The sequence below is a fragment of the Rhipicephalus microplus genome, unplaced genomic scaffold, assembly GCF_043290135.1.
Source record: "Rhipicephalus microplus isolate Deutch F79 unplaced genomic scaffold, USDA_Rmic scaffold_12, whole genome shotgun sequence".
In the NCBI taxonomy this organism is placed as follows: Eukaryota; Metazoa; Arthropoda; class Arachnida; order Ixodida; family Ixodidae; genus Rhipicephalus; species Rhipicephalus microplus.
Genome location: NW_027464585.1, coordinates 32,132,375 through 32,149,163, shown reverse-complemented (window position 1 = coordinate 32,149,163; position 16,789 = coordinate 32,132,375). Strand labels below are relative to the sequence as shown.

General features: G+C 47.7%; 1 protein-coding gene across 7 annotated transcripts in view; it reads left to right on the top strand.

Annotated features, from left to right (window-relative positions):
• Positions 1-16,789, top strand: part of LOC119166721 (ferredoxin-fold anticodon-binding domain-containing protein 1) — a 158,971-nt gene that overhangs the window by 121,626 nt on the left and 20,556 nt on the right. The window lies entirely within an intron of this gene.

The following is a 16,789-nucleotide window of genomic DNA, read 5'->3' as shown; positions in this document are numbered from 1 at the left end:
CAAAAATTTCTCTGCCAAATTTGGCAGCAATCTGGCAACAACCATCCCTAAGTCTGTCAACTGATTTATGCAATGCCAAACAGAAGTAGAGTGTACTAGAAGTGTGACCGCGCCTCGCCGCCTGATTCCTTCCGCATTGCCCGCAGCGGCGGCGCTGTAACTGAATAGTGAAAGAGCCGCGTGCTGCGTGCGAGAACTCCTATGTGCTTCGGCTCCTCCATCGTGCTTTCTTGATGCAGATTTCTGCATACCTGCCCATCATACATGTCTAGTACATGATATAGCCCTTGAAGTATGATACGCCAATCTACTGAATTTCAGCTCCATAAAAGCCCTTGTGAGAGATTGAAAATAATTCGGAAGGGGTGTGTCTTATACTCATTTCTTCTCTCTTAACTCTTTCTTTGTTGGTTAGGCGTCTACAATATTCAGAATAATTGAGCCGATTTATTGGAAATTAGCTGTGCTGAAATTTGAAGATTAAAAAAAAAATACTGTGTCACACACGTGCAGAACCAGAAAGCCATAAGTAAAGAGGGGAGAGGAAGGGAATATGAACCTCCTACACTATGAAATGTTTTCGTAATTTAACTTTTCAGGGTATACTAAATTATTTACACGCATTCATAGCGACCACCAAGTCCCAAAGTTAGGCGTTCTGCTGCACGCGGCACCCGCTCAGAAAAAAAAAAAAAAAAAATCTGCCATGGGCAGCCCTGCACCAATAGTTTACTGTTGGTGAAGCTAAATCTAGCGTGTCTCTACAAATGTGCACTGTAGATTTCACCTTTTCAACAGTATGAGGTCTCAAAACTAGTTCAAGTTTAACGTAGTCGGATGAGAAATGCACCGCCCAAAAATAGTAGCTGTGCTGAGGGGCATTGCATATATATATATATATATATATATATATATATATATATATATGTGTGTGATGCTATTATGACTGGGTGACTTGGCCTGGCTCATACTCCATGTTTATTCTAATCTCACTTCTTCCTCCTCTGCCTCTACTACTAACTCCTAACCATCGCTACCTTCTTACGTTACAGGATTCCCCCTCTCCCCGAAAGAAGTCGCGTCAGACGAACATCAATTAAAACTGAACATGCATGGCTTAGAACTGAACACTGTCAAAAAGAGATCATTCCAAGTCCGAGGAAGTTTGCGTTAACACACTATAGCTTCACAGGAGAGGACAGCAATCCGGGGTATCAAGTACAGCTCTGGAGGGCGAGGCTGGCTGTTGCGCTCTGGACAACATAAGCATGCTTTGAGCGTGAAATCAGATGGAAACACAGCCGGCATTCTTGCGATGAATGAACGTGATGTGATGGCCTTGAAGCATTGGCTGGATGATTTGCGCAGGTGTCGTGCTATTTGTCTTGCTTGGAACCCATGCGTCGCCACCCTTTTGCATGCTTGTTGACCGAGGCTGGTGCGGTGATTTCTGCGTCCTTGCGGAATACAGGGTATGGTTTGGCGCCTTTCTCGACGTTGTATGTCGTGTTGCCTGAGTCTTGATCTCGACTAAAGAAAACTTACTCGACGTCCCTTGGGAAAATATCCTGGATTCGATGCTTTCTTTGTTTCGAGCGAGAAATCTTGCTTATGTTGTTGGTTTGGTTGACATGTTTGTAAACGGCTTTTCATAAACCGCGTGTGTTCTTCCGAAGATGATTCCATTCGTCGTCGTCCTTGTTCGTATAGCCCTTGGAATCTCTGTTGTTCTTGGACTTGCTGGCATTGATGATGTTGCTGCGAAAACACCTGAGGTGGCAGCCCTTTTTCACCATGACACTGACTTTTTGGGCAATTGAATGTGGTGTCGAGTGGGCAGGTAGTAGTCTCTAGGCTGTTGTGCTGCATTTCGGGTAATGAAGGTAATGATTCAGAGTTGATAGATACATCATCAGGGGCTTCTTCTTCGCTGTTCGCAGCGAGTGGTTCTTGCGCCTGAATCTGGATGGTAGGTTCAGGGCTTGGCTGAGTACAGTGCAGTCCACTTATAACGATATCGAGAAAACCTAAAAATATGATCGTTATAACCGGTGATCGTTATATCTGGACTGCCGCCAAAAAATCGTCGCCGGACGTACCTTTTGTAGCTCCAGGCTTCATTTCGCTATTTTCACCAATTAATAAATATTGTAGTAGTAGGATGTCAAAAACAAGACTATTCTTACTCCGAAGAACGCATCACGGGTTCGCTGAGGAAGAGAGACTGACCGACGGCGGGGTGGGAGCAGTGGGAGGAAGAAAGCACAGCCAGAGGTACACAGCCGGAATGCCAACGAGGCCCCGCCCCGATGCCGCCGCGCCGCTTTGCTTTTCGCTTTTTTTATTTTCCCTTCTTTCCCGCTTTCGTTCGGCAAGCTACGAGTAGCTTGCCGGCTTGCCGTTGTAGAAGGCGGGGAGCCGCGGAGCGCGGCGCTTTGCTTTTCGCATTTTTTTTTTAAAATTCTCTCAGCCTCTCCGCGGTCGACGCGCGGCGAGGCGCAAAACGTGACACAGCTGGCGCCATCTGTAGCGCGTCGCGCCAACTCGCGATGCTCTCCTCGGCTTTTTGAACGGCCGGGACGCGCTGCCGGCGCTGTGCTGCAGTGGCGGCAGATACGTACTCGCCTACGCTAACTTTTCGTCTTGTCTCGGCATAGTTCGTTTCAGAGGAACTTATCAATCTAAATGTTACGATTATTCTGAATGAAACATGCCGTCCACGGCAAACTTTTCATCGTTGTATCCGATATGCGGTGGATAACATATCGTTATATATGGTTTTTTTCCCTATAGCCCCAATGCATAAAATGAGACTGTTAAGTCGACCCATCGTTATAACCGATATATCGTTATATGTGGTATCGTTATAAGTGGACTGCACTGTATTCTCCGAGCCCCGCAGTTCTATCCCGACCATTGTGAGCGTGCTAGATGTGAGGTGGGCGTTGTGAGCGACGAAAGAGCCAAGTGACGAAAAACCAGGAGGTAGCCCAATTGTGGTAGATGGAAAATAAGCTGATCCAATGTGTGGAGACTGACTTTCACTCTTTGAGTCGTCATGGCGTTGTTCGGCATTTTCCTCATGTGTCAGCTGGTCTACCATGAACAAGGCATCCTTATGACACGAATAGTGATCGTTACGAGCCTTTGAAGAGCTGCGTCGTAGAAAACCAGGTGGTGGACCATGTATGCGAGACGAAGCATGAAAGGCATCAGTAGGGTGAGCGACGTCTCGTGTCGTATGTTGAAGCGATGACTTCGGAAATGTTGACTTTCGCACAGAAGGGATGCACGCTTGACGGTTAGGTTTTTCCCAATATACGCATGGCCTTCTGTAAGTAAACTCATGTGCCACTTCGCCTTGAGGCAGTTGTCGACTCGCGTTGGGCTTTCGAATGCTTGAGGACTGCTTAGGGAATTGACGATAGTGTGCGGTTTTCTCCAGATGGTCGGCAATAAGTAGGTCTTGTTCATAGTCCTTAAAACGAGTGAACATCTCTTCTTTGATCTTTTGCCGTGACTCGTCATTTTCAAAGACGTGGGTGAGGTAAAATTTAAATGCCTCACCGGAGATGTAGTCAGTAAAGTTGATGATCATCTCCCGTTCCGACCAAGATGCAGCAGCAGCGTGGAGCTCGAATAGGTTAAACCAGTCCTGTACGGGTCCGTCGTCCGCTGATCCGGTGTACTTGGGGATGTCAAGGTTGTCTGATGGTGCTGTCATGATGCTGGTCTTGGTGTAGAGTTGCGATGTACTTTTGTGGTCCACGTTTGGTCACTGCGTCTTGCTGAGACGTTCGAAGATGGTGGCCGTTTGATGAAGTGGCCGCCAGTTCTTCATCCCGCCGGCTCGTGTGACGCTATGATGACTGGGTGACGTGGCCCGGCTCATACTCCATGTTTATTCTAATCTCACTTCTTCCTCTTCTGCCTCTACTACTAACTCCTAACCATCGCTACCTTCCTGTAACGTAAGAAGGTAGTGATGATTAGGAGTTAGTAGTAGAGGCAGAGGAAGAAGAAGTCAGAACAGAATAAACATGGGTATGAGCCAGGCCAAGTCGCCCATTCATCATAGCGTCACACACACACACACACACACATATATATATATATATATATATATATATATATATATATATATACTGCCAACACTTTTGATACTTAATAATAGAACTCTGCTTATAATACAAAACATCGTCATAAATTTGCTCGCTTGCATTGGCGTTACGCCAATAGAATATTTGGAAAGCAGCACAGTTTAAGCTGTCGATGCAAAATGAGAACTGGTTTTATATATTTTGAAAGATTAACAGAGGGGCTATATATACAATTGGCACTTTTTATTATGTATGTGTATTGTTTTAATAAGTTTCATATGTATTAGGCCTTTCGGAAAGCAATAATTATTATCTTCCGCAAAACTGGCATGATTAAACAGAGTTGTCACCGATTAATGTTGTGACAACGTTACTTATGCTGGGTTTCTCGTAAAATAATTCAGGGATGTAGGCTCATATGAGGAACACTGTGTTCTGAATAATGTATAGACTGCGGACAAAACAAGAATATGATTTAATCACGGTTTTAATACTACTTCTCTCTTTATAGTTCGCCAGTAGCCACTTGTGATGTAACGGAGCTCAAAACCCTGATTGAGTAAGGAGCTAGGCGGATCCTTGCTAATTCTAATCGACATTTTGCTTGTGTGGGTCGGCAGGCTCTTGAAACAGTGAATGTATCGACGCGATTTCGGCGTGCCTGAATATTCACTCGTGCACCATGCCGCGTAGCAGGTGTGTCCACTGATAATGGCTCAGAAATGCAATAAACAAGCTAAAATGAGCAAATACACACTTTCACAGGCTCGAAGGCACGCGCTCCCAATGCAGACGCTTTTGAGATTTTCATTACCATGGGACTACAGCGCCGCTGCTACTGTCACCCGCTGGAGAATCAGCCGAGATGCGACACGGCCGCCTCGTTCACTCCACTGCTCCCTTCTAGTACATTGTAACAGAACCTTGCCGTCCATAGAAGTCAATGCATAAATATTGCTACGAAGCTGACATATCAGGGGTCAGAAGACGACAACGAGGAAGGGGTATGTCAGTTGTGCGTGCTGTCCTCCATATTAGTCGACGCCATACGCATCAGTTTGAATATAGATTTTAAATATACACGCCTCGTGTCATTTTTACGTCACATCTTTGTGGTGGCATGCTGGGTACTTCCTCGCTTTCGACACGAATCTCCACAACGGCCGCATCATCATAGGTCCAACCATGTCACAGGTTGAACAACCATCATCTTCACTACCTGCCCCTTCCGTGACATCTACATACGTCGTTCTATCTTCTGCTTGTGATCCCGATGTAATTTCCGGTCAGGATGGCATTGACGTCGACAAATGGATCAACCGGTACGAACGGGTCAGCGCAACCTATAGGTGGGACCCGACTCTTATGCTTGCCAATGTGCGTTTTTACCTCGATGGCCCACCGCAAGTGTAGTTCGAGACGCTCAAAGCTGAGATTACAAGCTGGGACTCCTTTAAAGAGAAGATCCGCGACCTTTTTTGGCGACACCGTTGGGCTGCGGATCGCAGCGCGGAATCAACTGGCGGCTCGTGCACAGACGTTGACGGAGCCGTATGTCGCGTACATCCACGACGTCATCATCCTATGCCGCCAGATTGACGAGCACATGAGTGAGTCTGAGAAAGTGGCCCATGTGCTGAAAGGCATAGCAGATGACGCCTTTAATCTTCTAGTTTACAACAACGTTGCCAGCGTCGACGCCATCATTAAAGAGTGCCGGCGGTTCGAAGAAGCCAAGAGCCGCCGTATTACTCAGCGATTCACCCGGCTGCCCAACACGGCCGCAACCTCATCGTGTGAAGCCGCCCGCTAGTCCCCCACGTATGACAACGCCACGCGCATTGTTCGTCGGGAAATCGAAGCCGCCTGTCCGGGTCCTCTACAGCCACCCGTTTTCGCAACGCTCGCCTCTGACCAACAACAGCCGTCTGTGGCGTTAATACAAGCTGTGGTGAGGCAGGAGTTTGCGAACCTCGGCCTTCCATCAGCATGTCCCTTGACTCGCCCTGAAGTCCCGTCTTACTCCCCAGAACACGCTCGCCGTTCACCTCCAACAATGCCCTTTCGTTACTTTTTGGAATGGCGAACACCCGACAACCGGCCGATTTGTTTTTCCTGCCACCAGCCTGGGCACGTTTCTCGCTATTGCCGCTGCTGTTGGTCAAGCCAACCACGTCAGACTTTCTCTACCTCGGGGCTTATGCATCCAACGACCCCTCGACGTTCAGTCACTGCACCCTTCAATTTCTATCTGTCGTCATCTTACGAGCCTTGCAGTGACGCTTTTTTGCCCGGTTGCTGCTACACTGACGCCCCTTCGTCCGATCGCCTCAGCTCTTGCTCCCCGTCGCCGCTACGTCGCCAATCCCGCTCTCCCCCACCTCAGCGCTTTTTCTCGCCTAGCTTCTCTGGACGACCACAGCAGAAAAACTAGATAGTGCAGCCTATAGAGGTGAAGCTGCAATACCAATGACGGCCGGAAATCCTGTACTGATGCTTCTCATGCACCACAGCCTGCTTGAAGTACAAGTCGACCATGTTCCTGTGACCGCCCTCATTGACACAGGTGCGCACCTGTCTATTATGAGCGCTTCTCTAAGCTGCCGCTTACAAAAGATTATGACGCTCTCTAAGACGCAGGCAATACGTGTTGCCGATATCGGTACTGTACCAATAATCGGAATGTGCACTGCTCGTGTCAGCATTGCCGGTCGTCACGCCCTGGTTCTTTTTGCTGTGCTAGCCTGCTGTCCTCATGAACTCATACTTCGCCTTGATTTCCTTTCGGCACACTCGGGCTTAATTTATTGTTCGTCTGGTACCCTCAGCCTTTATCTTTCAATCTTTGCCGACTACTCTGCAAAGCCCACCAGCCGCTTGAGCCCAACCACTTTCGTTCGCCTGCCACCTCGAGCCGTCACATACGTGTCTTTGTCATCGGCCCCTCCCGTTCCTGACTGTGATTATATTGTTACACCAATTACTGACGTTTGGCTGACGCGCAGTGTTACTGTGCCCTATACCATCGCGATCGTAGCGGATAACTGTGTGTTCCTTCCACTCCTTAACTTTGGTTTCACCCCTCAAGTGTTGCCCTGCCAGATGTCTCTAGCCCAGCTAACTGCCATAATAGAACAGAGGACGATGTCAGTGTTGTCGCTGTATCTGCTCCTGATTGAAGCGCAGTCTCACGGTCACCCAGCTCAGACGATGGTATTTTTCGAAACATGATTGGATCGGTGCTGTCGTCTCACCGGGCCGACGCTCTCTGCCAGGTTTTGGCCTCTTACAGCAACATTTTCAACACCAACGATCGTCCCTTGGGCCGGACTAAAATTGTCACTCACCGAATCAACACTGGTGACTCTGCGCCCATTCATCGTCGGCCGTACCGCGTGTCAGCGTCCGAGCGAGAAGTGATTCAGAAAGAAGTGGCCAAAATGCTTATGAAAAACGTAAGCCAACCATCAACGAGCCCTTGGGCATCTCCCGTGGTATTAGTGAAAAAAAAAGACGGCTCATGGCGTTTCTGCGCTGATTATCGCTACCTCAACAAAATTACCAAAACAGACGTGTACCCTCTACCACACATTGATGATGCCCTTGATTGCCTCCATGGCACCATCTTCTTTTCACTGGCAAATTGCTGTAGATGACATGGACCGAGAAAAGACCGCCTTCATTACCCCTGACGGTCTCTACCAATTCAAGGTCATGCCATTCGGTCTCTGCAACGCTCCAGTGACATTCGAGAGAATGATGAACACGCTCCTACAAGGATTTAAATAGTCGATATGTTTGTGTTACCTGGACGACATGATCATTTTCTCACCTACCTTTGCAACCCACCTTGAACGCCTTTCGACCATTCTATCTATATTTTGACGGGCCGGCCTGCAGTTCCATTTCTCCAAGTGCCACTTCGGCCTTCGTTAGATTACCGTGTTGGGTCACCTTGTTGACACTGCCGGCATACGACGAGACCCAGCGAAAGTACGCGCTGTAACAAACTTCCCAGTCCCACGCTCTGTTCATGATGTTCGCAGTTTCGTGGACCTCTGCTCCTACTTTCGCCGGTTCGTGAAAAACTTTGCGGCAGTTGCACGGCCACTCACCGACCTTCTCAAACAAGACGTACCATTTTGTTGGGGCCCTCCTCAAGCTGACGCATTCTCTCAGCTAATCACCGCTCTAACCACACCTCCTATTCTTGCACATTTCGACCATGATGCTTCTAGAAAAGTGTGGACAGACGCGAGTGGTCACGAAATTGGTGCAGTTTTGGTGCAAATTCAGCAAGGCAACGACCGTATAATCGCGTATGCAAGCCGTCTGCTTTCTAAGTCTGAACGCAATTATTCTATAACAGAACGGGAACGTCTCGCCCTTGTCTGGGGTTTCAAAATTCCATCCTTACTTGTATGGCCGCCCTTTCCGTGTCATCACAGACCATCACGCGCTGTGTTGGCTTTCTTCTCTGAAGGACCCCACTGGACGACTTGGTTGTTGGGCATTACGCCTACAGGAGTATATTCCTACTCGGTTGCTTATAAGTCTGGACGCCTCCATCTGGACGCTGATTGCTTATCCCGCTACCCTGTTGATCAGCCCGAGAAACCAGACATTGAGCCTAGCCTCAGCGTCATGTCAATGTCCCAGTTTCTTCAGATTGGTGATGAACAACGTCGTGATGCTTCCTTCGCATGTACTTCCTCCTGAATGGCACGCTGTACCATCGTAGCCTCCAGCCAGATGGCCCTGAGCTCCTTCTTGTCGTGCCAAAACATTTGCGCTTAACCGTGCTGAATGAGCTTCACGATGAACCAACTGCTGGTCATCTGGGTGTATCTCGGACGTACGAACGCGTGCGTCGCCGCTTCTTTTGGCGTGGTCTTGCCAAGTCCGTGCTGAATGAGCTTCACCATGAACCAACTGCTGGTCATCTGGGTGTATCTCGGACGTACGAACGCATGCGTCGCCGCTTCTTTCGGCGTGGTCTTGCCCGGTCCGTTCGCCGTTACGTGTCCTCCTGCAATATATGCCGATGTAGGAAGCGACCTACTGGGCCCCCAGCTGGACTTCTTCAACCGATCTCCAACCCAACCGAACTTGTCTTCGATGTTGGTATAGATCTTTTTGGTCCTTTTCCCGAGTCAAAATCTGGCATCAAGTGGGTCGCCGTTGCTATAGACTACGCGACTAGGTATGCCATCACTCGAGCACTCCCCACCAGCACCGCTACTGCCGTTGCAGACTTTTTCCTCCACGATGTCATCCTACACCATGGCGCTCCTCGCCAGTTACTCACGGATCACGGCCGCACATTTGGTCCCGTGTAATCCACCATCTTCTGCGCTCTTCCTCGACGCAGCACAAGCTGACCACTTCCTACCATCCCCAAACAAATGGCCTTACCGAATGGCTACATAGGACCCTCACGGACATGCTCGCGATGTATGTGTCCTCCGACCGCCATGAGTGGGACCTGGCGCTACCTCACATGACCTTCGCGTACAATTCTTTGTGCCACATCACCACTGGTTATTCACCCTTTTATTTGCTTTATGGCCGTGATCCGACGTTACCACTTGACACCCTACTTCCAACCACTACAACGCCGTCAACCGAATTGCACGTGACGCTATTGCTCGTGTCGACCACGCAAGTCAGATCGCCCACTCTAGACTTTCACCTTCGCAAGCCACTCAGAAAATTATCTACGACAGCCAGCAAGCTGACGTTCACTTCTCGCCCGGTTCTCTTGTTCTCCTGTGGTGCCAGGTTCGTCGAGTTGGCTTATCAGAGAAGTTGTTGTCTCGCTACATGGGTCCTTACCGTATGATCCGCCAGGTAACCGACGTCACCTAGGAGATCATTCCTGCGTCTGACACCACAAGCTTGCCTGCAACCACACCCAGTGAGGTTGTGCACGTAAGCAGGCTAAAACCTTACCACCTGCCTACTGAACACCGTAATTAATGTGCACTGAGACGGCGCTTTTACCGCAGGGGGGTAATGCTACATAGCTGACATGTCAGGGGTCAGAAGATGACAACGAGAAAGTGGTCTGTCGATCGTGCGTGCTGTCCTCCATCTTAGTTGACGCCATACGCATCAGTTTGAATATAGAGTTTAAATAGACACGCCTCGTGTCATTTTTGCGTAACAATATTGTCGCCACAATGAACATTTTTTCTTTTGCTGTCCGCCTTCAACGAAATTTCACTATACAATTCCAGGCTCAGGTATCTATTGCTGTACAGTAAACCTGATCTTTAACATTCCTATGCATTTTCAGAACCTGAAAATACGTCTACGAAGTGTAAATTACACGTTGGCACCACCAAAAAATCACTGCTGTTCAGCAAACATGGGCGCTGCCATTGCTCGAGAGCGATGGCAATGCGACTGCTCTGCTTTTTACACTGTGCGAGTCTGAAAGCGGCTATATTTGTTACTCAGTAATATATATAGAAAAAGGCAGCAACCTTGAGATCTCGTTAGTAGGAACCTTTGGAATGGTGACAAAAGTTGTACTGTAGCTGGCAGAGCCCCTCCTAGACAAAGGTTACTGCATCCCAACCGACAACTTTTACACACCACCAGAATCGGTTTACTTCCTTCTCAAAAGATCTGCCGATATCTATGGCACAACACGAGCCAATCTCAAAGGCCTTCCTTCTGGTTTTGCCAGGACAAAGCTCAAAAAAGGTGAAATGAATGCATTTCAAAGGGGAAAGTGTTAGGCTGTACAGTGATAATGTGCAGCCAAGCTGGTAACGGTTTTATTCGTGATGCACAGTGCTGAAATGGTGCCATTCGGGGACAAAATGGGCAAACAAACCTTGGAACCCGAAGGTATCTTAGATTATAACCATACAATGGGAGGAGACGACAGGTCAGATCAGATGGTGTCTAGCTACTCAGTTCCACGCAAGCAAAAGAAGATTTTTTTCAAGAAGATCTTTCAACACTTACTGGATAAAGCGACTTACAATTCATTCGTCCTGTATCAGAAAGGAGTAAGAGCATCTCATCTGGATTATGGGCTCAAACTTATAGAGGCAATCATCACCAAGTATACTCCCGTAAGAGCAGTACCAAAAAGAAAGGGCAGCCGGGTTGTCTCCTGAAGATGAAACGGTTTGATGAGCGCCACTTTCTGTCTTTTATACTAGCAACAGAGAAGAAGCAAGAATCAACATGCCACTGCATAGTCTGCTACTTGAAGAAAGGTGGAAATGCCAAAAACATTTGCAAAGAAAGCAGGATCCGGTGCAGTTTGTGCAACAAGGCTCTCTGTGCAGTGCCATGCTTTGAACGTTATCACACTAAGTGAACTATCAAGGAATACACTCAGACCTCGTTATAACGGATTGAGATATAACGAAGTAATGAATATAACAAAGTAAATGAAATTCCCCTTGAAAGCTTTATTGAGAATCATGCATTTTCAACCTCGTTGTAACGAAGTAAAATTGGCCGATAAATGAATGTAACAAACTAAATTAGTCTATCAAATAGTAAAAAAAAATAAAACCGACCATTGTGTGTTGAGTATATCGTTTCCTGCGGAGTTTGATGCTCGTTCGGCGCGACTCTTTCAAAACTCCCGCACCGTACCTTACAGCCACGCCGCGCACGGCCGAGAGAGCCGTCCTCCTCACACAGCCAGGACAGTGAATTGACAAAAGGCTCAGTAGGTCACATGACTGACACGCCACACCGCGGTGCAAAGCGATTCCCCTCTCACTTAAGAACACACGATGGGGAAGGTTCCGAAGATTTACATTTATTCACAAATCAGGGGACATCCGTCATTGAAGTAGTCGGTGATGCGCGTCTACACACGTTTGCCTTGCAGCAAGTCAATCGATTTCGCACGCAGTTTGCAAAGCATAGTAGCATGCGGCTAAGTCCAGCGCCAGCACTCTCTAAAGATGAGGGCAATGACTGCAACTCTGTTGCTACCTTCTGCATCTAGAAAGGAGCGCCTCGACGCAGAGAGAAGCAGATCGACATTAGAGAGAGAGTCGATTCTCCAAGACAGCTTTCTTTTTCTTTTTTTTCCTCTCTCTCGGCGTGCAACCTTGAAAGAAGGAGGGTCTCTACGTACAGAGACAGAAAAGGGAAAAGAATGGCACAGGCGCAATGCAGATTGGCATTTGAGAGAGAACAAACAATGTGCCACAGTCTTTTCTTTTTACCCCCGCAGGGGCGCCTGCGCAAGTAGGCGTTTGGTGTATAGCGACACCACAGACCAGAGCTAACGGGGGAGTTTTGACTCCCTCCCACTCCTAGCCGTGCGTGGCTTTGCCGTGTCCGGGAAAAAGGGGATCCTGGGGGTTGAGCTGACGCTGGGTGATTGGCCCTTTAAGGCCCCCTGGCAGAGGCAACACACCCCTTGGCCCCGGCTTCACGTCGAGGGCACCCCTGGGCTGACGCACCTAGAGAAAATCGGCAGTCGCCTTTTCCTTTATCTCTCTCCCTACATCTTCGTCTTTATCGATCACTTTTTATCTGTCCTGTCCTCTAGTCTCTTCCGTTTACTTCCAAACTTCCTGGCGGCTAGGGTTAACCCTGTGCAAATAGCCTACCTTGGCCTAGGGGCATTGGGTTGTAGTGGTGTTGTACGGCTGGCGTCTGCAGGTTTCAGCATCCGCAAACTTGTAGCGTCCCCTCGTTGGGCTCCGTGGTGGGTGGCCACCAACGCTGCTGAACAAAAATAAGACAGGCATGCATGGAGCATTCCCCCTACTGTCTGATCTTACCGGCCTAAAGCGGGTACGCACCGATGATATAAATTTTTTCAACCAGCCAAAAGAAACATTTCTCAACTTCCATGTCATTCACTGCGAGAAAACCGGAAAGCAAGCCAGGACCGTATCTCCATTCGCAGTTGCCAGGTGTCTTACTGAAACTCTCGGGCCTGGATACAAAGTAACCAAAATGGCTAGCGGAGACCTTCTCCTCGAAATTCAGGACAAAGAACAATTTGTAAAGCTAGACAGCCTCTCAACATTTGGTTATGTACCGATAACCGTAACACCACACAGATCTATGAACATAACTCGCGGAGTGGTATCTGACGCAGACCTACTTGACCTGACCGAAACTGAACTTTTAAAGGGATGGAAAAGCTAAAATGTCACTAAAGTACAGAGAATTATCATCAGAAGAGATAATAAGGAAACACCGACAAAACACTTAATAATCCCGTTTGCATCCAGTGAACTACCAGAATTTATTCAAACAGGATACACGAAGACATCTATCAGGCCGTACTTACCAAACCCTCGTCGTTGCTTCCAATGCCAGAGATATGGCCATGGCTCTAAAACCTGTTGTAGTCGCCAGACTTGTGCACAAGGTGGAGTCCTAGGCCACGTGTAGGAGAACTCCAAACAACCGCCACACTGTGTAAACTGCAAAGGAAACCATGCCGCATATTCACGCTCCTACACATACTGGAAAAAAGAAAAAGAAATAATTACGTTGAAGTTGGAGGAGAACATTTCATTTAAGGAAGCACGGCGAAGAGTAGCACCATTCTATGGACCTACATGCGCTGATGCGGTGCGTCAGGGGGCACCGCCACACCAGCCCTCGCCACTCCTTCAGCCCGCGCATACCGAGCCGGCGGTTGTGGCACCTGCCCCCAAGGCGGCTGTAGCCCAGGCTACACCGCCTACTCCCAAACAGAGACCGGAGACTCCAGAGTCCTCGGGTCTCAATGCCTCACCTCACCAGGCGAGGCCCAAAATTTGAAATAACAGCTCGCACGTGCGGGCATCCAGTGCCTCCGAGGAGGCAATAGATACGTCGGTACCCTTGGTGCCGAAAAAGCGGCGTGGCTCCTTGGAGTGCGCCAAGAAAACAAAAAAAGCAGATAACAGGGCCTGGTGACGGCCCTATTACGGGAACTCAAACTTGCTGTCTAAACAACCACTCGCTTTTCGTACACACAGCACTATTTTACATTCACCATGAACACTAAAATTATACAATGGAACGTCAGGGGCCTTTTCAGAAACCTTGACGACATCCAAGAGCTTTTACACAAACACTTACCAAAAGTGCTGTGTGTACAAGAAACACACCTTAATTCAAAACACACAAATTTTCTTCGTAAATACGTTATTTTCCGAAAGGACCGTGATGATGCCATGACATCATTTGGAAGTGTTGCCATTATAGTGAATCAAGGAATTGCATGCACACACTTACAACTCCAAACATCCCTTGAGGCAGTCGCTGTTCGAGAGGTTCTTTTTGATAAACTGATCACAATCTGCACTATTCACATTCCTCCTAGCTATCAGCTGCAAAAATGTGATTTACACTCTTTAATTGATGAACTTCCCGAGCCTTATGTTCTCCTTGGAGACTTTGATGCGCATAGCAGGCTATGGGGTGACTTTGGGTGCGACACGCAAGGTCGACTTATTGAACAGTTCCTTCTCTCGTCGAGCGCGTGTCTCCTAAATCGAAAAGAACCAACCTATTATAATCTCGCTGATAACACCTACTCCTCAATAGACCTAAGCATAGTATCTCTTTCTCTTGTGCCTCTACTCCAGTGGAAAGTCATCAGTAATCTGTACGGTAGTGATCACTTCCCTGTAGTTTTGAGCACAACTACAGCAACTGAGTGTCCACCACGTGTTCCCAAATGGCTCATAAAGAGAGCCGACTGAAAACAGTTTTATACCATCGCTCGTCTAGGTTGGAGTGACATATGTACTTTGAACATTGATGTTGCTGTCAGCTACTTCACAGCGTTTTTGATTGATGCTGCAACAAAATGCATCCCACAAACAAATGGACACCCTGGAAAACGGCGTGTGCCATCGTGGAACTCTGAATGCCAAAACGCGCGCAAACAGCAAGACAGAGCACGGAGGTTGCTTTGGAACTCGCTGACAGCCGAAAATCTTGACACATTCAAGAAAATAAAGTCTCAAAACAGGAGAACGCGTCGGCAGGCCAGAAGAGTAAGCTGGCAGAAGTTTTTGGCAGGGATCAATTCATACACACATGAAGCTAAAGTCTGGAACATGGTCGGTAGGATAGCACGAAAACAAGTACACACACTTCCACTCGTAAACACTCAGGGTGATACCTTGGAAGGTCAGGCAAACTTCCTCAGTACACGCTTTGAACGGGTATCCAGCTCGTCCCACTATACTGACACTTTCCAAAAATACAGAACAAGAATAAAAAAGCAGAAACTCGAACACAAATGCACTAGATACGAGGCATGTAACCAAGCTTTCAGTCTAGCTGAGCTCCAAACATCTCTAAACTCCTGCAGTACTTCTTCCCCAGGTTCTGACCGTGTGGTGTATGAAATGTTAAAAAACCTACCAATCGAAACACGAAAAACCTTACTTTGTTTGTACAATGCTATCTGGTTTTCCGGCACTATCCCTACCTCCTGGAAATAGGCTATTATTATTCCCATTTTGAAAGAGGGCAAGGACCCTTCTTTAGCTTCGAGTTATAGGCCTATTTCACTTACAAGCTGCTTGTGCAAAGTCTTCGAAAAGATGATAAACTGCCGACTTGTACATTTCCTTGAAACAAACAATTCGCTCGACCCATTTCAGTGCAGGTTTCGAGAGAGTAGATCCACCACAGACCACCTTGTTCATATCGAGGCACAGATCAGCGATGCCTTCGTGCATAAACAATATTTTCTCTCTGTGTTCCTCGATATCGAAAAGGCCTATGATACAACGTGGCATTTTGGAATTCAAAGAGACCTGTCCCACATTGGCGTGCGCGAAAGAATGTTTCACATAATCGAAAGTTACCTGTCAAACTGGACATTGCGTGTCCGAGTGGGCACGGATCTTTCCCAAACATTTGTCTAGGAAACAGGCGTGCCACAAAATAGTGTACTTAGCTGCACACTTTTTCTCATCAAAACGAATTCCTTGCGCTTGTCCATTCCTCGCAATATGTTTTGTAGTACATATGTCGACGGCGTCCAGCTTGGCTTTAGATCTTGCAATCTGGCAATGTGTGAGCGGTAGGTTCAGTTAGCTTTAAACAAGGTCTCCAAATGGGCAGATGAAACCGGATTCCGACTGAACCCACAAAAAAGCACGTGTGTCTTGTTCTCCCGAAAGAGAGGCATGCACTTAGAACCCGACATTGAACTGAACTGTCAACGTCTGTCTGTAAATGTGGAGCATAAATTCTTAGGCTTAATCTTGGACAACAAGTTGACCTTCGTACCGCACATCAAGTATTTAAAAACAAAATGTTTAAAAGCCATGAATGTTTTAAAAGTGTGGTCACGTACTATGTGGGGTAGTGACAAGCAATGTCTCATGAATCTCTATAGAAGCCTCATTCGCTCCCGCTTAGATTATGGGGCCGTTGTTTATCAGTCTGCAACTCAAAGTGCTTTGAAGATGCTGGACTTCATGCACCATTTGGGCATCCGCCTTTCTACGGGTGCTTTTCGCACCAGTCTCGTAGAAAGCCTTTACGTTGAGTCAAATGAGTGGTCGCTTCATCTGCAGAGAACTTACTTGTCCTTTGTTTATTTTCCTAAGGTGAAAGCAGACAAGAAGCACCCCTCATACTCTGCTATTAATGATTTGTCGAGCTCCATTATGTTTCAAAACAGGCCTTCGATGAAACAGCCCTTCTCAGTTCGCCTGAAGGGTCTAGCTGAG